A 22,703-nucleotide genomic window follows, 5' to 3' on the forward strand; every position below is an offset into this window, starting at 1 on the left:
TTGGTAATGCCGTTCGGGGTCTGTAACGCCCCAGTGGCTTTCCAATTCATTCTAAATGATGTGTTAAAGGACTATGTAGACAAGTTTGTGGTTGTCTACATAGACGATATCTTGGTCTACTCCACCAATCAGGCCACGTACATAAGACATGTTTCACAGATACTACAGAAGTTGCAAGAACATAGCTTGTTTTGCAAGCTAAGCAAAGGTGAGTTCCACGTAGAAGAGGTTGAATTTCTGGGTGTGGTATTGAGTCCCTCGGGATTGTGCATGGCGGAGAGAAAGGTGATGGTGGTGCAGGAGTGGCCTGTTCCGAAGAGATGTGCAATGCTTTTTGGGTTTCTCCAATTATTATAGCAGATTTATCTCTCACTTTTCTCATCTGGTCTCTCCTATCACTCGTCTATTGAGAAAGGGAATGCCTTTTTGTTATACTACGGAGGCTATGGAAGCCTTTATCTATATAAAAAGGGCTTTTACCACAGCGCCTATACTGTGACATCCACAAACCGAGGTTCCATTAATTGTGGAGGCTGATGCCTTGGATATCGCAGTGGGGGCTGTTTTTTCTTAGCATGATAAACATACAGGACAGCTCCATCCCGTAGCCTTTCTGTCCAGAAAGCTAAATGCGTCTGAACTCAATGATACTGCGGCGGAAAAAGAATTGTTGGCCATAAAAAAGGCATTCCAAGAGTGAAGGCACTATCTGTGGGGGGGGCGCTACATCCTGTCACGGTCTACACAGATCAGAGAAACATGCAGTATATGAAAACCGCCAGGCAACTCACCCAAAGACAGATGCGATGGATGTTGTTCTTTGCAGAATTTGACTTTGTGGTTACCTTTCGGCCGGGCTCAGAAAACAGGAAAGCTGATTCCTTGTCTCGACAAGAAGATGTCTTTGGGCCTATACAAGGCATTACTGAAGCAATCATTACTCCCGAAAAAGTGGTGTGTTCTATTACGTTGGATAATTTCTTGGATGAAGTAAAGTCTTATAAGACACTTGCTTGGTGGCAGAGGTGGGCAGACCAGGACCCACATTGTATGCGGATTGCCATTCAATAAGAATAGACTGTTCTTGCCTTCATCGTATCTCAGGCTAAAAGTCTTCATTTGGTGTCATGACTCTGTTTTAGCTGGTCATCCAGGGAGCACAAAAACCCTGCAGCTGGTGCAAAGACTGTTCTGGTGGGATCATATGGTCAAGGAGGTGTCGCAATGGGTGGCACAATGTGAAACGTGTGCTCGTTCCAAAGCAGAACATTCTAAAACCAAAGGTAAACTGATTCCCATGCCTACACCATCTCTATCCTGGCAAACTATAAGCATGGACTTTGTTCTAGGCCTACCAATGGACCAGGGATGTAACGCCATTTTGGTTGTAGTAGACAGTCTCATGAAAATGGGCATTTCATCCCGTGCAAGAATTTGCCCACAGCGGGGCAGACCACTCAGTTACTACTGTCTCATGTAGTCAAGTTGCATGGGCTCCAGAGGGTTATTGTGTCGGACAAAGGACCTCAATTCATTGCACGATTTTGGAAAATGTGGTGTAAGGCCCTTCAAGTGGAAGTTGCCACGTCTACTAGCTTCCATCTGCAGACGGATGGACAAACGGAAAGGTTGAATCAAACTCTCAAGACATATCTGAATTGTTATTCCAAAGAATCAAGCGACTCCTGGGTGTCTTCATTGTGGTTGGCAGAATTGTCCTATAATAACGTTTGGCACAGTTCCATAAAGGAAACCCCTTTCAGGTCCAACCATGGTTTTCATGCTAAAGTACTTCCACAGTGCATTCCCAGTGACAGTGTAAATCAAACAACAGTGTTGTCCCAAATGAGGGATCTACATGCCATGCATAAAAGGGTGCGGACCAATCTGAACTGAGCGAAGCAGTTATACAAAACCTGGGCGGACCATCATTGCCAGGAAGGCCCTACGTATAAGCCAGGTGATTGTGTGTGGTTATCCACTAAAAACATTCGATTCAGGGTTTGCAGCATCTTTCATCCCCGATTCATTGGTCCTTATACGGCTGTGTGCCAAGTCAATCCTGTGGCGTATAAATTGAAACTACCTGCTTCTCTGCGAATCCATCCGGTTTTCCATTGCAGTTTGCTGAAACCGGCTGTGGGGGCCAGGCGGTTGGTGGTTCCCCCGGTGGTTCGGAATGGGCAGGTGGAATACGAGGTTCAGAATACGTGTAGAATGCAGCACGCACTGAAAGAGGAAAAAACGAGGAGAAATGAAAAGATTTCTCCTCGTTGCGCCTCGCTACGCCATCCCTTGGGTCTCGTAGCATCCAGACACATTTGTGTCTTGTTCCATGGGTGTTGCATGGGAACACCCACAGCAACACCCTTGGAAAGCCCCTTTCACGCAAAGTGCTGCATGTAAAGGGGCCATATTTACAAGGTGGCTTTTCCTGTCCTAGTAAATATGGAGCAGAAAAATACGCCACCAGTACGTCACAAAAAGTGACGCACTGGTGGTACAGGGTGCTTGTAAATCTGCCCCCTTGCATTTATCTTTGTCCAACTCTGGATAGCATGGTATTTCACAGTGAGGTCGATGTACTACCAATCAATTAAAGTTTCGATACATTAGTGCTTATGGAAGGTGAGCTCTTGACCCTTGTTATATAAATTGTTGCTGTAAAAGATAAGCCTAGGTAGAATTAAATATATGCTTGTTTATTCAAAGACCAGTTCCTCACAAAGAGCACTCCAACTGGCATACACAACCGTCATACCTCGCACATCATCCCACAGAATTCCATGTTCTATATTGCATCATTACCCTCAACATATTACCTACCAATCTACATCCCACACACCTTCCCCTCAAAAACAATAATACAAAACCAATATACAATTCAAGATACAATTAACAAAATAAAATCCATTAAAGATTGTAGATATACCATAAATATTCATACAGAAACAATTATCCTAGTTGGTAATCATAAAAATGTACAGATGGTTTCCTCATTCTTGTACAATTAAACAATTATCCTAACCAATAATTATTAAAATGTACCGGTTGTTTTCTCACTCGTGCACCCCGCTGCACACAATCTTTCGTAAAACAATAATTCCACCTTACTTTCACACCACATCCACTACTTCTTCAAGCACCACTTCCATCATGCAACACATCCACAATCAGATCTAATGCAACATAATTCACCAACATGTAACCACTACCACCATTCATGTCAATATTAGGCACACAACTAGGCTTAGTACCACTTTTCTTTGCCCACACAAACTCACATGACGTAAATTCCACACCTTTGCATCTTTGAGTTTCACAGCGCTTTCCAGAACCTTAATCACCTTAAAAGGATCAGACCAACATGTTGCCCTTTTTCAACAAACCTTGTTTTCTTTACACACACTTTTTGCCCTACTTCCTCCACTGGCAATCTAGTATGAACATTCTGTCCAATTTTGGTTTCTTCCTTTTGACACTTTGCACCAACTTAGTAGACAGTTTCTTTCCTCTCAATAACTCAAAATGCATCTTGCCCGTCACAGAATGGGGATTGACCCTGTAAGACAGCAACCTTTTTTGAAGCAATGTTTACCATGGTAAACCTGATCCTAGAGATCTCAATGGCTTCTTTTACTCCATAACGTCGTTCCACCTGACCATTTCCTTCTCGGTGGTACAATGATGTTCTCACCTGTTTAATACCAGAGTCCCTCAAAAACACTTTGATTTTCATAGACATAAGTTGCCTACCATTGTCCGAAACCAATACTTCAGCAATGCCTTCCTGTGAAAAAACATCTTCAGGGAATTCTATCACAACATCTGTTGTGTCAGTACTCACCATACGCACTTCTGGCCATTTGGAAAAATAGTTAATAAGTACAATGGTGTAATTTTACCCTGAATGACAAAGTAGAAAAAGGTCCCATGAAGTCAGTAGCCAATTTCTGCCAAAGACATCTGATAATTCCACCATCGTCAAAGGTATATTCAGAGGTTTTACCAATTTATTGCTTACACTGCATGCCTTGCAATCCCTTACTCAACGGTCCACCATAGCATCCAACTCTGGCCCACTTAATTTTCCTCCTTGACATACCTCATGCCCCTCATATTTAAGTTTAATGATACTCTCACACACTTCACATAGAAGTTTAATTCTGTTCCCTCTCAAAATGATCCCCTTGCACACTGAAAGTTCATACCTGACCTTCTAAAATGAACTGCATTCAACTTGCAATTGCCCTTCTCTAAGCCAAACACCCAGAATGTACTCTTTCCCAGTCTCCGGGGTCACATGTTTTTAAATGTCACATATCCTCACCACTTCTACTAGTTCTTGCTCAGATCCATTTGCTCTGTCTCCACACTTCACAACATCCTCATTGGTCTTCATTAGCTAAACATTCACCTATGTGGTCACAAGGTAACTTTGATAACCCATCCACAACCAGGTTATTTTTTCCAGGTACATACTCTAATTTCATAGTGAAAAACGTGGGGCCCGATTCACAGAACTAACTTAAGACAAAATCCTAAACTTACTACCATTTTGGTATTCACAGAAGGCACTTACTCATTTTGGTATTCACAGAAGGCACTTACTCATTTCGGTATTCACAGAAGTTAGGAGTCCTAACTTTAGGACTCCTAAATGCCTTCTGTGAATACCGAAAGTCTTAAAATTAGGATTTTTCTCAGTTTAGTAGTAGTATAGTTAGGACTCCTAACTTTAGGACTCCTAAATGCCTTCTGTGAATACCGAAAGTCTTAAAATTAGGATTTTTCTCAATTTAGTAGTCCTAAATTTAGGACTCCTAACTTTAGGACTCCTAAATGCCTTCTGTGAATACCGAAAGTCTTAAAATTAGGATTTTTCTCAATTTAGTAGTCCTAAGTTTAGACTTAGGACTACTAAATTGAGAAAAATCCTAATTTTAAGACTTTCGGTATTCACAGAAGGCATTTAGGAGTCCTAAAGTTAGGAGTCCTAACTATACTACTACTAAACTGAGAAAAATCCTAATTTTAAGACTTTCGGTATTCACAGAAGGCATTTAGGAGTCCTAAAGTTAGGACTCCTAACTTCTGTGAATACCGAAATGAGTAAGTGCCTTCTGTGAATACCAAAATGAGTAAGTGCCTTCTGTGAATACCAAAATGGTAGTAAGTTTAGGATTTTGTCTTAAGTTAGTTCTGTGAATCGGGCCCGTGTAGTTTAAGATGCCAGCCTTGCCAGTCTTGGAGTCATATTCCTTCCCCCACCTGGGGTCAATATGTTGACCAAGGGCTTATGATCAGTACATATCTTGAATTTCCTCCCCCACCCATTCATTTTAAATTGCTCCAAAGCCCATGCCGGTGCAAGTAGTTCCTTCTCAATAACTGAGTAATTACGCTGTTTGCGTTAATGTGTGTGAAGCATATACTACAATCCATGCTGCACAATTATTTTTCTGAGATTGACCGACACAACTCCCATAACCACTTGCATCCACAGATAGTATACATTCCCCATGTTCAGCCCCCATGGCAAATAATTTCAAACAAGGTACCACGGATATTTCTTTCTTGATCACATTTTGTTTTGGTCCTGAAACCAACAAAATGTATCATTATTCTTCAACAGAATCTGCAGTGGTTCCACTTTAGAAGCATAGCTTTCCATAAAGAGTGAATACAATTCAGTCAGCCACAAAAATGACATTAACTTTTCCCTACAGCTCTGGTGCTTTAAGAATCACTACAATGTGGCAATTGTTTGGCTGAATCCCTTCCTTAAAAATTAGGTGCCCTAAATATTCCACCTGCTGTTTTCCAAAGATACATTTTTCATTATTTATTGTCAACCCATTCCTGGCCAGATTCTAAGCACCATCATGAGAACATTGATCTTTACCAAAAATTAAAACATCATCCTGGAATACTTTGGCGCCTTTTATCCTAGATACAATTCTGGTTGTCTCCATTTGGAAAACCTGCAATCCCAAATGTCATCCCTCTGTATTGGAACATACTTTCAGGAGTTCTGAAAGCTGTACAGTGCTTTCATTCCGCCTCCAACTCAATCTGGTGGTATGCACTTGTGAGATCCATTGTCAAACATACAATTGCATCACCAAATGAGAATGTTAGCTTGCAGATTAAGAAGTGGAAAAGTATCCACCCAGATTGCCTCATTCAGGCATCTCATGTCAACTCAACACAGTGTCTTAAACCCCTATTGGAGTTAAGTGAAATTACCACTAGGGATACCCAATCAGAACTTTCCACAGGTTCAATATTTCTTTTCTCACACAAGTTCTACAATATTCCCTTAAAGTTTTCCCTGTAGCTTAATGGCACATTTCACAATATTTGTCTGATCAGCACTGCATTATCGCGTGAAATAATTTTGTGCTTGAAACCTTCTATTCTTCCCAATTGATCACTGAACATACATGGATATCATTTTCTACATTTGCATATTCTGTCCAGATTTTTCTTTTCCCGCCCTATTATGAAGAGAATGCACAGGCAGAATGATGCAAGGATCAATTTTCATGCCTAGTTCCATTATGTGTGACCAGCCTAGGATCATGGCCCCTTTATTAGCCACAAAAACGTTTTCATGGAACTTTCTGGAACCAAATTCAACATTCGCCCACAAAAATCCTTGCATAGATATCTTTTTGTTGTTGTTGTTGTTTTTTGAGAGTTTTATATAGTGCGAACTAGGGTATCAGAGCGCTTTACATGAACACCAGTTTCGTTACAGAAGGACACATTAACTTTTGTTAGGCACTGGGAGATTAAGGGATTTGCCCAGAATCACAGGATGTAGAGCGTCATTGCCGAGACTCGAACCCGGATCCCCAGCTTCGAGGTCAACCGCCCTAGCCATTAGGATACATCCTCTTCCCTTATGACCTGAATGCTACCTGGGTGGACATCTGACTCAATTAATTCCCTGCCAGGCCACAACCTGTCAAAAATGTTCTTGCTCATAATTTTATACCAAGCACATGAATCTATCATAGTTTCGTACACCATGAATGTTTATCATACTACTAGGCAATTTTGTGTCTTTGTGGCTTTCTTACTTCACATGGTTATTCACCTTGTACACTCAAGACCACTCCCTGCAATGTCTCTAACTCATCTTTAGCATCTTTCACAATTTGATGTACCTTCTTAATCATGCTCTTACACACGCTACTAATACATCCGTATTTTGTTCTTGCATGTGCTAAACACCTTGTTCAATGCTGGGCACATTTTAGAATTAGCCAAATGGCTACTTGAACTACATTAAAAAAAACTAGCACCTTGCTAGATGCACTTCTCCCTTCATTCATTCTAGACTCCACAGTTCTTGCTGTATTTTTAATCTTTTCCTCCACTAACTACACTCACATGAGCACACCACCACTCTCACTTATTACACTTTGTATACATTTCTCTGATACCTCTCCACTTCTGGCCACATCGACTGCAGCCTTCAATGGTATTGTAAAACCTCGCACACCATCACCCTCAACATTCTACCTACTAATCTACATCCCTCACCTTTCCCTGGTATTTTACACTAAGTTTTGTTGCAATTGATAGACATTTTAAAACAAATGATGATAGCTTACATTATTACATGTCTAACAAAGCGAGGGACTTAGAGCGCATCAAGGTCCAGCATACGTGCTCCATATAATCTAATAAATGTATGTGGGGTATGCAGTTCCTAAAGAAAAATGAGTGTCTATGAGGGTCGATGACTATTCTGTAGGGTACACAGTGGATGTGACACTGCGAGAATCAAATGCCCTCACACAACTGGATATATGTCAAGCTTCAACATAGGGCATTTGCTTCTCATCAGGCCAGCGTTGCACTGCCCGATGGGCACCTTCGATGAGGGCTCTTTGCCGGAGATCTTCTTGTCCTCCGTTTGGCAAAATGCAGGTGTGGGGGCTTAAGTAATAGATTGGTGTTGAGGTGTGAAGGTGTGAGGTTAAAAATAGGGAACTGGGTACTTCTCAGGAACACTTTAATGAGCAAGTTCTCTTCCCTATATTAAAAATATCTGGTGCTATCTTTCAAACTTTAGTTATCTTAGATAGCTATAGGTCAACATTTTTCTTGCTTCAGTGTAGTCATAACAATGATCTAGTAGCTATTCATCAGGACCAATATCAACCTAATCTACTTAGTGATTGGAGTTTTAATTTATGGGTTTATTGAGTTTCTCCCAATCACACATACGTTGGTCTTGGTATTGATTTGTGATTTATTTAGCGATGAGCCAAATTGGGTGAAGATTCGTGGCTTCTCGAGTTGTGCACAATAGCACACCGCTTGCGTGAGTTTAGTCAGGGCATGATCCAGGGCTACCCTCATGTGCTGACTCGGTAGGCACGAATCTTCTTTAGGAACTACTTACCCCACATACATTTTTTACATTATTACATGTACTTTTTGTTAGTGTTTTTACAACTGTGTTTGTTGCTGTTTCAGACATGTAAAAATCAGGACAATAATGACCCTCTCTGTCAGCCCTTGTATTTTCAGCATGAATTTAATATAATCACCAGGGAACTGAGTTCTCAGTTTTTTTCAACATCTTATAGGTAGATATGGGCATAAGCCATCACTTAGAAATAGTAAGGACCACATGGGATTCAGTGCTTTAGACTAGGCACGGGCGGAGACTTCCGCTCCGCCAGTGGAATGTGCGAAGGTTTCCCTACTCTGTGCTCCGCTGAGAACGCGGAGTAGGGAAAAAAACTCCGACTCCACAACAGAGTTAGCCAGCCCCCCTGCTAAATTGACCCCCTGCCTCCACCTCCCTAATAAAATTATAGTGACAACATAATTTTAAAAAATAAAGTCACTTACCTGTATTGCTGCGTCCCCCGGCTGCCCTCCTCCTTCTCACCGGACATCTTGCAAGATATCCGGCAAGAAGGAGAAGGGTGGCCCATCTCCTTCTCGCCGGACATCTTGCAAGATGTCCGGTGAGAAGGAGGAGAGCAGCCTGGTGACGCCACAATACAGGTAAGTGACTATATTTTATATTTTAATTAAGTTGTCACTATTATTTTATATGGGGTGGAGGCGGGTTGCGGGCGGAGTTCTACAGAGTTTTTCCCCAACTCCGTGGACCTCCACGTAGTTGCACTCCACCAGCTCCACCCAGGGTTACCTTAGACTATCTAATGTAGGTCCTTGTAGCCAGAGTCACCTTGTTCCAGTTATCTTCAAACATGGCCTTTTGGGCCTACAGGGATTCTTTAGTGTTATGCAATAGAGAAAACACAGACATATGCTACCTGTCACATTTCTGTCATTTATTTCTTATTGGCACTGACTAAACAGTGAGAGGAATGTGTGTCTATCACAGCTCCATTAATGCGTATTGAGTAACACCACTCATTTGCAATTTATACTTGCCTAGATTGGGTGCAGGATCACCAATGTTCATAGGTCTGTCTTTTTTCTTAAATACTCCAGTCAATATAACCGTTTATAACAGTAAAAGGTAACACTTACAACTAATTAGCCTCTCATCTAATTGTATTATTATGTTATTGTAAAGGCAAAACCACACAAAATGTAGAGAATACTACAACACAATGATATCTAGTGAACTAACAACAAACCTGGTCCCACATTCACTTATCATCCCAATCATAGAAGTATAAATGTAATCAATGCCTTACATTTTAAAAAGAAAACTGATGTGTAGAAAAGGGTGTCAAAGGATTCTACTGAGATAAGTGGTATATTTTCCCTCACTTAGAAAAAAGAAAATGTGCCTGATTAAATATAGACTGACATGTTTATATACAATATCAAACACATCTAACAAAATTAGTTGCTATATGAATTATGAAGGCCTAAATACATTTTAAATGCTAATCTTCTGTAAACAATGAAATAGCCTAATCGGAATCCCTTTTATACAAGAGACGGGTCATCTAAACACAATTGAGGTGGATAATTGTATAATTTCAAAAAGAAAATATTATTTTATGATGGTCACAAAAATACTGGTTCCAAATTGCGGGCTGATTTTATTTTTGTCAAAGGTGTTTTTATTTTTCAGTAAAGTAAAAACAGAAAGAAAGAGAAAACATGCGGCAGTCCCGCCACAATTCCCACGCAGGGGAGATGCACAAAGGGAGGGGGGTCGCTATGACTAGTAATAGTCCTGTTGTCCGGCCCAGCTGGGCTACAATCTAAAGGAGATGAAGAGGGACCAAGTCCAGGGCGCCAGCTCAGAGGCTGTACAGGTGTTTGAAGGTCACCCACCCAGAGCAATCAACAGTATGCAAGTTACCGGGGACGGACCAGCCAATCCCATAATTGTAGGTTCTCCCCTCTTGTCGTTGAGGACTGTCACTATATGCCAACAAAACGAAAAAGAAAACCAGAAGAACTTCCCCCCATTCCTAACCACCACCCCCCCCCTCCCCCACCCCTCCAGTGGTGGCAGCACACAACCACACTACAGCAGGCTTCCAACGAAAATCACACTTGGAACAGATGGAGGGCTCGGATCGACAGCGGGCACACAGCAGCTGGGAGCCCCCGGGAAAGGAAGCGCACCAACGGCCCCCAGCGGAAAACAACATTTTTGAAGTCCCCCAGAAATATGGCCGCCATGCATTCCATGCTCAATAATTTCCACAACCTCGCATGCCACAATGAGATTGCTGGGGCCTCCCTCTTTTTCCAGGCCGCCGCCAGAGTGATTTTAGCCGCACCTATGCAGAGCCAGAAGATCTTTTTGTCCGCTCGCGTCTGATGTTCTAAAAGCGGGTCTCGAAGACCCAACAGCACATGCTCCAGGGAGTTCAGGATCGGGTACCCCAGGATGTCCTTAATATGGGATAAAATCTCTTCCCAATAGGGTCGGATAACCGGGCAGTCCCCCCAAATATGGCGGAAGTCCCCCAAGAAACCACAGCCCCGCCAACATCTATCTGAGGAGCTAGGGAAAATACGATGGAGCTTGGCAGGGGGGAGGTACCAATCCATCATAGTTTTAATATGTGCCTCCCGAAGATCCAACGAGTGATTATATCTGGCCAGGTCCCGCCACAGGTGGGACCACTCCTCATCCGTGATGTCACGCCCAACAATGCCCTCCCACTGGCCCATATACCGTGGCCTAGGCGAGACAGCCGTAGCCAGGAGATGGCTATAGATGAAAGAGATAGCCCCCCGCATAGTGGAAGTGCGGGAGAGAAAGGCTTCAAAGGGGGTAGGCGGCGGAGTCGCCGCCTCACGAACCGACGGAGGGCCCAGTGTAGCAATTGGCCATGATGAAACCTCTCCGTCTCGGCGATCCCATAGTCTCGTCCACAATTCGGGAAAGTCAGCGGGGCAGTGCCGTGGAACAAGTGCGTGAGGGCTAGGCAGCCTCCCTCCCTCCAAGTGTCAAAGGGGCCCTCACGGAGCGCAGGCGGAAAGGCCGGATTGAAATGAATGGGAGTGAAGGGCGATGGAAAAGTGGTCCAGCGTTCGTCTCCTGAGACCGCATCCCAGACCTTAAGGGTGGTGCCAGTGGGGGTACTAAGGTAAGCATTCTTGGGCCTGTCCCCCTTAGGTTTCCACACCAGGTCCCAGATCGTGCGACCCGCCACACTCCTATCCATGTGGAGCCAGTGCTTCTCCGAGAGTGGCTGGGTCCACTCCACCAAGACCCTCAGTTGCGCCGCTTTATAGTAAAGCTGTATATCAGGGAATCCCACCCCCCCCTCCGCACGCGGCCGCCGAAGAGTGGAAAAGGAAAAACGAGCCCTGCCCCCCTGCCACACGAAGCGGAGCATGAGAGTCTTTATGCGGCGAAAGAAGTCCCCGTCAAGAACAATAGGGAGAGCCTGGAACAGATACAGGAGCTTCGGTAGGAGCGTCATCTTGATCGCATGGATCCTGCCCAGCCAGGAGATAAACAGCGGTTTCCAATGCTGCAAATCCGTCTGGATACTCGCCAGGAGTGGAGGGAAATTAGCCGAGTACAGCTTGCCCACCGTGGGGGTCAAGCGGACCCCTAGATACAGTAGGGAGGAGTGGGACCACGATAGGGGCTAGAGCGGTCGAAGCCGGTCCACTTCCGCTGACGAGTGCGTGAGATTGAGAATATAAGATTTGCCATAGTTGACCCGAAACCCCGCAACCCCCTCAAAGTGCACCAGGGCCGTCCGCACATGGGGTAAAGAATGCGCCGGATCCGCAAGGGAAAGGAGGACATCGTCCGCGAACAGAGAAATCTTATGTTGCTCCCCCGTGAAGTGTAGTCCCCGGATGTCCGGGTGTTCCCGGATCGCTATTGCTAGAGGCTCGATACTCAAGGCAAACAGCAAAGGGGAGAGAGGACAGCCCTGCCGCGTACCCCGCGAGTGCGGGAAAAAGGAGGACAGGCACCCATTAACCGTGACTCTAGATCGGGGGCCGCTATAGTTAGCTTTAAGCATGGTCACAAACCTGTCCGAGAATCTAAAAGCTTGAAGAGTGCGGAACAAAAACTGCCAGTCCACCCGGTCAAACGCCTTCTCGGCATCTAGCCCAATCAGCACCGCCGGGATGCGAAATCGGTTGGCCTTCTCGATAAGATGGACGACCCTTCTGGTGTTGTCATGAGTCTGCCGCCCTTTGATGAAACCCGATTGGTCAGGGTGAATCAGGACCGGCATCAAGTCCTGTAAGCGCGACGCCAGGATAGAAGAGTAGAGTTTAGCATCTAGATTGAGCAGGGCTATCGGCCTAAATGAAGAACAGACAGAGGGATCCTTGCCGGGTTTGGGGATCACCGAGATGACCGCTTCCACCATGGAGGCCGAGGACACCCCCGAGTTAGCCATATCATTAAACAGGCGAGCCAGGAACTCACAGACATCCACCGCAAAGGTCTGATAGAAAAGGGCTGTGAACCCATCCGCACCAGGTGCCTTGCGGGGCTTCAGGGATTTAATAGCACCCAGTACTTCCTCCCTAGTGATGGGGGCAGAGAGTAGCTCATTCCACTCGGGAGACACGCGGGGGAGCGGAAGAGCGCGCAGATATTCCTCCTGAGCCGTAGGGTCCAGGACGTCCCCCGAGTACAATGTCGCATAGAAGAAACCCGAAGAGTTCCGCCTTGGTCGCGTCATTGTGCTGCAGCAAGCCAGCGGCATCCCGCACGCCCCCTATGTACTCCCTCTCCCGCTTACGGCGCAATTGACGGGCCAGGTGCCTCCCCACCTTATTCCCCTGGGAGTAAGAAAGATGACGGAGCTTCAGGAGAGTGAACTCAGCCCTGTTGTTATAATGGGCCCGCAGCTTACCCCTGAGAGCAGTAAGAGGGCGCAATGTCTGTCTGGACGGGTTAGCCTTGTGCGCCTGCTCCGATGTTAAAAGCTCCCTCTCCAGCGCCTCCCGTTTCCCCCTCCGCTGCCAGTTAAGCGCCGCATTCAGGGCCAAGCAACTGCCCCGGACCGACGCCTTAAAGGCAACCCAGGTAGTAAAGATCGAGGTGTCCCGCACTGGTTTGAGCTGAAAGAATTCTCGGATCGCCTTCCGGAGAGCAGTGCAAGAGGACTCGTCTCGTACCAGTGACACCGGGAAAAACCATCTTCGCGGCACAGTCCCGTCTGGCGCCCATTGGAGGCCTAGCACCAGTAAGCTGTGATCAGACATGGAGAGGGGAAAAATGTTTGCTTCCCGCAGGGATCCCTGGAGTGACTGGCTATAAAAGACATGATCCAGGCGGGAGTAAGAGGTGTGCACGTGGGAAAAGAAGGTATAATCACGGGAGATGGGGTGCAGAGAGCGCCATCCGTCCAATAAACCGAGCTCCCCAAACCGCTGACGCGCCTCCGCCGAGAAGAGGCCGGCCTCGGCTCTCCACTGGTGAGAACAGTCCAGATCCCTGTCCCAGACCAAATTGAAATCGCCCATGATAAAGAGGCCACCTTCCACAAAGTCCTCCACTGAGCGCAACAACTCCAGGAGGAACCTGTTTTGCCCAGCATTAGGAGCATACAGCACTAGGAACGTGCAAGCTCTGCCGAGAAGTACTCCCTTAACAATGAGCCATCTGCCCTCCTTATCGCCACGCAGCCCCAGAGGCTGAAACTGGAGAGTCGAACGAAACATCAGGGCTACTCCCCTGTGCTTCGATACCGCCGAAGACCTATAGATAAGAGGGAATTGCCGATGCTTGAGGCGTGACTCGTCTCGCCGGGCCAGGTGTGTCTCCTGAAGCCCTACCACATCCAGGTGATGGTCTAGGATGTATTTCCAGACCTTTTGGCATTTCTGGGGAGAGTTCAGCCCCTTCACATTCCAAGTACCTAAGGTAACAGGCATCCTATAATGCTCCCCTCACTCTTCTCCATCAGACCTCCCCACTCATACCACAGCATCTTCACCCATCGACCAGCGCGGGCAAACCTCCCCCTCCAAACCAGGACCAGCAGCGCACTCCGGGGCCATTGCCCTCGAAACCTAGCCCAGGGAGACTCAGGGTCATTCCCTAAGTTGTCATACGTCTCAGCCGTCTCGCCATCCAGGCGTCGCCTCGCGCCCTACTTTAACAAGTAGAGCAAGGACCCCGGCCACATCCGCCCCACACTCCCCCGTCTGAAGCCAAGTCGCGTACAATCACTCACCCCAAGCCCTCCCTCCATCCCTCTCACAACAAACAACCCCCGCACAGATCGCACACGCCACCCCCAGCCGCCACCACTGGACCCCCCCTGCCCCAAACCAAACCAACCCCCCCTCTCCCCCCTACCCGCTCCGAGAACCACACCAACCAAGATCGCACCAAAGAAGAAACGAAAACACCCCCGCGCCGCACGGCCACCAGCTGCTGCGTGTGCCTCCCCGCCTTCTGCCTCGCTGCCCCGGCTCCGCCGCGTGACCACGCCCCCTGACATCGAGCGGCGTGGTCTGTGCCAGCTTCCTGTCTGTTGTTGCCATAGTGATCTGCTAATTTGTATTGTATTGCATTGTGCTGTTTGCTGTTGTTTTTCTTTCCCCACTTGTGCCTGATATCGCCTTCGTTTTTTCTTCACGCACCCGTCTCCCCGTTGTTGCCATAGTGATCTGCTATTTGTATTGTGCTGTTTGCTGTTGATTTGTTTTCTTTCCCCACTTGTGCCTGACTTCACCTTCGTTTTTTTCACGTCCCCGTCTCATCCCTCCGCGCTCCCCGCTTCCCGCCATCACCGCTAGCCCCGCCCCTTTTCTTTGTGTACCCTCCCCGCTCCCGCCTCCCAGCTGCTCCGCCCCCCCGCGCACTTCGCCATATATGGCGACCGTGCGAACGCGCAGCGGTCACGCGCAGCGGGCGCGCCGATTGTGCGCCGAAGGCGCGCCAAAGGTAAGCCCGTCTACGCCCGTCCGCGCCTGGACCGCGACCAGTGCCAGGACCCCTGGCCCTCGAAGACCCCGACCGACCCGCCTGACGTACACCGCCGCCAACCTCAGCGCACTCAACGCCGGTCGACTCCCAGGATGCCACCAAGCCACACCACGACGCACCCACGGACCCTTCAGCTGCCAAGCCTGCAAGTTCACCTGCATCCGGACCTGCCCCGCACCAGCATCCGCCAAGTCGAACACCAGCAGCACCCACCTCAAGTGCATCCTGCTCAACACCCGCTCCGTCCACAGACACGCCATCGAACTCTGGAACCTCCTCGACACCACAGCCCCTGACGTTGCCTTCCTCACGGAGACCTGGATGAACGCCTCTTCAGCACCCGACATCGCCATCGCCATCCCAGAGGGCTACAAGATCACCCGGAGGGACCGCACCGCCAACCAGATGGGAGGAGGCATCGCCATCATCCACAGAAACACCATCCGTATCACGACCAGCACCGACAACACCCTTACCACCGCCGAACACCTGCATTTCCAGATCCACACCGACCCGAAGACCACCCTCAGAGGCACCCTGATCTACCGACCTCCGGGACCACGCACCCAATTCAGCGAGGACATCGCCGACTTCGTCAGCCCGCATGCCCTCCCCTCCGCTGACTACATCCTCCTGGGGGACCTCAACTTCCACCTGGAGAACAACAACGACCGCAACACCAGCACCCTGCTCGACAACCTCGCCAATCTTGGACTCAAGCAGCTGGTGTCCACCCCCACCCACCTCGCCGGACACACACTCGACGCACTCTTCTCATCCAGCACAGACATCGCCTTCAGCCACGCCACAGAGCTTCAATGGACGGACCACAGCTGTGTCCACTTCACCTTCAAAAGAACGATGACCCACCACCACCAGCAACAGGTTGCCCGCAGAAGCTGGAACAAAATCACAGCCGACCAGCTCACCACCTCCTTGAGCCAGCACCCTCCTGCCAGCTCAGCGAACCCCAGCCAGGCCGCAGACAACCTCACGAAGTGGATCAGCAACTGCGCGGACGAGCTCGCCCCACTGAGGACCCCGCCCAGCAGACCCGGCAGCAAGAAAGCCCCATGGTTCACCGACGAACTCAAGAGCTCCAAGAAGAACTGCCGAGCCCTCGAGAAAGTCTGGAGAAGGGAACCAACACCGGACAACAGGACCACCTTCAAGCTTGCCACCCGGAAGCTCCACCAGCTGATCCGCGCCGCCAAGAAAACTGCATTCAAGGACCGGCTGGACAACAACGCACACAACTGCAAGGAACTCTTCAACATCGTGAAAGAGCTTTCCAACCCCAGCGCAGGAAACAACGACATCACCCCATCGCAAGACCTCTGCAACTCCCTCGCCTCATACTTCCACAACAAGATCGCGGACATACGCAACAGCTTCAACAACCAACCAATGCACACCACGACCGAACCACCACCCCCCACCACCACCCTCCGCGCCTGGACTCCGATCAGCACCGAAGACACCGTCCGCACGATGAACTCCATCCACTCAGGATCTCCGACCGACCCCTGCCCCCACCACGTCTTCAACAAAGCCGACGCTGTCATCGCACCCCACCTGCGAGACATCATCAACACATCCTTCGACACCGCCACCTTCCCTGAGAGCTGGAAGCACGCCGAACTCAGCGCTCTACTCAAGAAACCCACAGCGGACCCCACCGAACTCAAGAATTACCGCCCCATTTCGCTCCTCCCGTTTCCAGCCAAAGTCATCGAGAAGACCGTCAACAAGCAGCTGGCCGCCTTCCTTGAGATGAATGGATCCCTCGACCCCTCACAGTCTGGCTTCCGAGCCAACCACAGCACCGAGACCGCCCTCATCGCCGCCACCGATGACATCCGAGCCCTGATGGACAACGGAGAAACAGCGGCCCTCATCCTCCTAGACCTCTCCGCGGCATTCGACACTGTCTGCCACCGCACCCAAGTACAGCGCCTCAGCAACGTCGGAATCCAGGAGAAGGCTCTGGAATGGATCATCTCCTTCCTCGACGGAAGAACACAGAGAGTCCGCCTACCACCGTACAAGTCAGAGGCCACCGAAGTCATCTGCGGCGTCCCTCAAGGATCCTCGCTGAGCCCCACCCTCTTCAACGTCTACATGAGCCCCCTCGCGGCCATCGCACGCCAACACAACCTCAACATAATCTCCTACGCCGACGACACCCAGCTGATCCTCTCCCTGACCAACGACCCCGCCGCCGCCAGAGCCAATCTGCACGAAGGGATGAAAGAGGTAGCCGAGTGGATGACGACCAGCCGCCTGAAACTGAACTCAGACAAGACGGAGGTCCTCATCCTAGGCTCTTCACCCTCCGCCTGGGACGACTCCTGGCGGCCCCCCGCCCTGGGCACCGCACCCAAACCGACAGACCACGCACACAACCTGGGCTTCATCCTGGACTCCTCTCTCTCCATGACCAGGCAAGTCAACACCGTCTCCTCGGCGTGCTTCAACATCCTACGCATGCTACGGAAGATCTTCTGGTGGATCCCCACCGAGACCAGGAAGACCGTCACCCAGGCCCTCGTCACCAGTCGACTGGACTACGGCAACGCCCTCTACGCCGGCACCACCGCCAAGCTCCAGAAGAGACTCCAGCGGATCCAGAACGCCTCAGCCAGACTCATCCTCGACATCCCGCGAACCAGCCACATCTCCGGACATCTCAGAGACCTGCATTGGCTCCCCGTCAACAAAAGAATCACCTTCCGCCTCCTCACCCACGCACACAAAGCCCTACACGACCAAGGCCCGAGCTACCTCAACAACCGAATCAACTTCTACGCTCCCAAACGCCACCTCCGCTCAGCCAACCACGCCCTCGCCGCCGTCCCCCGCATCCGAAGAGCGACAACAGGAGGAAGGTCCTTCTCCTACCTGGCCGCCAAGACCTGGAACTCCCTCCCGACCGACCTGCGCCTGACCCAAGACCACCTCTCCTTCAGGAAGAAGCTGAAGACCTGGCTGTTCGAGCAGTAACGGCACCCCCCTCCCCCCAGCACCTTGAGACCCTATGGGTAGGTAGTGCGCTCTATAAATGTCCTTGATTGATTGATTGATTGAAAGAGAAAATACCAACAACCCCAATACAGGAACCACTGTAGGTGTCCCCCAAGTCCATGAAGCGGAGTCTACGCCCTCCTTTCTCCAATGAACAGGCCCAGGGTGTCTCCTCACAAAGTACATCAAAACCCCGTGGTACCTGAAAGGAGGGTGGCCCTCCGGCGACAAGCAAGCACAGGCCTCCCGAGAGGCTAGGCAGCCGAAGAAGAGTCCTGCAAGGCAGTCTCCGTCACAGTCGCCACCGAAGCAACTGCGGCATCTCGCTCCTGTACGCTGGTCACAGGGTCCGGCCGGCCCGGGCCAGAAGGGCGCCCCACTGCCAGGAGAAGGAGCGTCGACGTCGCCTCGTCGGCGAGTCCCCAACCCCCACCGGGGGGGACCCGTCGTCCAAACCAAGGAGATCTTTGGCAGCCTGTAGAGAGCGGACCTGAACCAGCCTGTTGTACCACCGGAAAATAAGCCGGAACGGATGGCCCCATGAGTAGGAGATATTCTGGTCCCGCAAAAAGGACGTCACGGGGCGAAAGTCACGACGCTTCTGCAGCGTCGACGCCGCCAGGTCCTGAAGTAGCTGGGGACGGTGGTCCCGGTACAGTAGCGATGTTAGCCCTCTCGCCTTCCGAAGAATACGCTCTTTAAGTTGGTAATCGTGGACGCACACCAGAATATCGGGGGGAGGAGCCCCTGATCCTCTCGGTAACCCCACGCGGTGCACCCTGTCCATCTGGATCTCGTGAAGATCATCCTCTCCCAGAATCTGTAAGAACAGGCCCTCCACGTAGCCCCGCAGATCCCCAGCCTCTCCATCCCATGGCACCGCGCGAATGCGGATGTTGTTCCGTCGGGACCGATTTTCTAAGTCCTCCGCATGGGCCTGGAGGTCTAAGTTCTGCTCCGTGAGGCGCAGGACATCCTGCTGGAGCTGATGGATATCACCGGCGAGTCCCAAATCATGCTCTTTCAGGGTTGCCACCCTCTCTCCAATACCATCCACATCTCGACGCACCTCCCGTAGGTCAGAGGCCAGCTGGGAGCGGAGGCTGGTGATATCCTCCTTGATGGTGTTGAACAGGTCCAGCATAAACGCCTTGGTGACAGGCGCATCATCATCAGGAGGCTTGGCAGAGGCACTAGCGCCCGGCAGCGTCGTAGGGGTGGCACTCCGTTGTGGACCCTCCCGGCCTGTCCTGCCCCCACGGGATTTACCAGACATCGCGCCCCGGTCAAGGATAGCAACGCGTCGCCCGGCTACTCGGCTCCACCACTGGCGCCGCCTTGCTGCGTGACTCTCCTATCGGGGCTAGCCGGTCTTCGGACAGGCCCCACTCCCCAGACCGTGCCGAGCGTGGGGGGGAGGTAGGCACTGGTAGGCGCTGATTAGGCCAGAAAGTTCAGCGAAGGGCCACACAGCCGGTTGTAGGGCGATTCCGCACCCGCTCCCGCTGCCACAGGCCTCAGGTCACTCACCACCGCGGGGACGCAGGCCGACCAGAACTGGCAGTGGGGCAATGTGTCTTCACAGCGTTCACCAGTGGGGGCCCCCCAGGAGGACCGCCCCCACAATGGGCCCCCAGCGCAACTCACCGGGCCCACGCGAAAATCACCTATGTCCGGGGGGAAGCCCTTCAATCCTTGGCTCCCCTAGTTGTCCAGTAGCCAGAGCAGGCCCCAGTCGGTTTGCAGGACTGCAGGCCCTCTAGCGCTACTGCGGGCGGAGCACACTCAAAGCTCCCACGTCCCAGGCCCCCACAGCGCCGTCAGTCCAGTCCCCCAGAAGCCGCAGTGCTTCCACCGCCCCAGCCGCTCACCGCCTCTTGGGAGTTCGGAGGGGTCCGGGCCCCACACGTCGCGTCTCCAGGGCTGTCCGGGAGGCTCACTCTCCGGCGTGGCAGTGCTCCCGTCCGGGGACCTTCTCGGGCCTCGCCCCCTCCGTCGAAGCGGTGCCAGTGCTCCCCAATGTTCACCATGGGGTCCGCCCGCAGGACAAGGCCCCTGCACGCTGGGCAATTTCACCCCGTCGCCACCTCCGGCAGTTGGCTCCGTCCCCGATGGGAGGTCGGGCTCCACAGCCCCAGCCCCAAGTTCCAGGCGAGGTCCCGGCTTCTCCACCAGCCGCGTCCCAGGCCTCAACCCGGATGGGACAGCCAGCACCACGGGGGGGGCGGCGGCGATTCAAAATTCCCTCCGCTGCCACAGGAGACCCAGCGGTACCCCCTGCAGGTCTCAGGGGTCCTCGGGAGGCCGCAATAGCAATGCTGTGCAGGACTGGCGCCGGAGGGACCGAGGAGAACGTCCTACTCCGTCGCCATCTTGACTCCGCTCCCCCGGCCTGATTTTTTGTCACCATTTTTTAGTACAGTCGTCAGTGCTTTTGAAAGTCTTTTAGGGTAGGCTGAGCTATGAAATGTGATAGATTCAACACAATGATCATTTACTTATTGTCCAATTTATCAAGTAGGTTGTGTTCATTTTTGCACCACGCAATGTGTTGCATGCATGACGCAACCCTAAAATGCTAATTATCTAACCTCGCAAGATCACTTTGAGTGGCCGCGAGTGGCTTGATAAATCAGGAGTAAAGCAACACAGCTCAAAATTATGTGTTGCATTACTCTGCCCCAGGGAGGCATTCCATGGGTGGTGTGTGGGTGTTTCCTCTCAACTCCCATGGGTTTTGTTTGATGCATTTCCAGATTTACCATTAATGGTAGACCCGGGAATGTGTCAAAAAGCTTGCCTCCCCAGGGGCGGACAATGAGGAGAGATATCTTTATTTCTCCATATTACTTTCTACATGTACTACATTCTACATCATCCATGGATTGATGAAAATATCTCCGGGGATTGTTTTTGTGCAGTGAGGTGCCCCTTGCTGTACAAAAAACATCCTGGATGCAACACAGTCAGCTTTGCACCATGGTGCAAGGGTGCCTGTGATGGAGCGGGTAAAACATTTTCTTTTTATATACCCAATCCATTTATATAAGTTTATATTAAAATGATTCATAATTAATTCTAATAATTAATTGATTGATGTGATGGTACTAAATCAACCTTATTAACAAAGAAAATACACGTGGGAATGCATTTGCATGGCTAAAATTAATAAGTGAACTAAGTTGTATGCATATTAAAACGATAAGTGTTGCTTGAGCAGTGTTAAAGTGATTTGCGCTTAAATAAACCAGCATTAGCGGCTTTGAATGTTGCATATGGCTAGATAAATACATACACATAAGGGTATTAGCAAGGGAATAACACTGTTTTAATCATTTCTATTAATTACGATTTTGTGTTTCTTTGCTTAAAGTTGACTATTCTGGCCTACCAAAAGATGGCCGCCGACTGAAACCTAACTAAAGTACATGACTTCATCATTTGAACAATGGAGAAAGCCGCCTGCACTGACTTTGTTCGCGTCCCTTGTGTGACCTGTCAGACCATGCCCATGAAGACTACCCTGGGCGAGGTGCCAATGTCCCTGAACCTGAAGCTAATGTTGCAAATTGCAAATAAACTACCGAACTCTACCGGTTACCAACGAAGAGATACAATTTGTACCTGGGAACAGTTTTTCCCATTCGCCTACTGTAAAACTTCTTCCACATGGGAGAATTAGAAAATGTTTCTTAATGTATTGAGATGCATTTGCAGCCAATCATTTGCCTGGGAATTGTGAAAATGTTACGGTTATATGTAAATTTTAGTATAAATATTAGTAGTCTAGAGAGGGAAGGAGACACACTCTATGCTGCTCTTCGCTAGAGACCACTATTGACGGAGAATCGATGATCAGAGATCCTTATGCTGACAGAAGAGGACAGAGACTTTAGAACTCTGATGAACTTTCTGAGGACCAGTTCTGACTTAGAAAACGACAATTAGCCAGAATAGGTAAATATGACAAAAGATAATATTGCATTATTAGGATTTAACCTGCATTTTAATTAGATAAAGAAAATCATTATTTGAAGAACTGTGTCGGGTGATTATTTCTTTGAAATGTTTATTGATTAATTCGAGAGTTAAAAGCGTCATCAAATTATACAACAACTAAATGATCTAACTGACCTCCGGATGGAGGAACTGTTTGGGTAATTCAGTAGAAGGGGTTTCCTCTATCCAAGAGAGCAGCTGTAGTTCGGGATTTGATATCCCTCTGTAGGCACGGATAGTTTGAGAGAATGGATGTTGGTGTTATGGGCCCCACCAGCGTGTGATG

The sequence above is a fragment of the Triturus cristatus genome, chromosome 5_1, assembly GCF_964204655.1.
Source record: "Triturus cristatus chromosome 5_1, aTriCri1.1, whole genome shotgun sequence".
NCBI classification, from domain to species: Eukaryota; Metazoa; Chordata; class Amphibia; order Caudata; family Salamandridae; genus Triturus; species Triturus cristatus.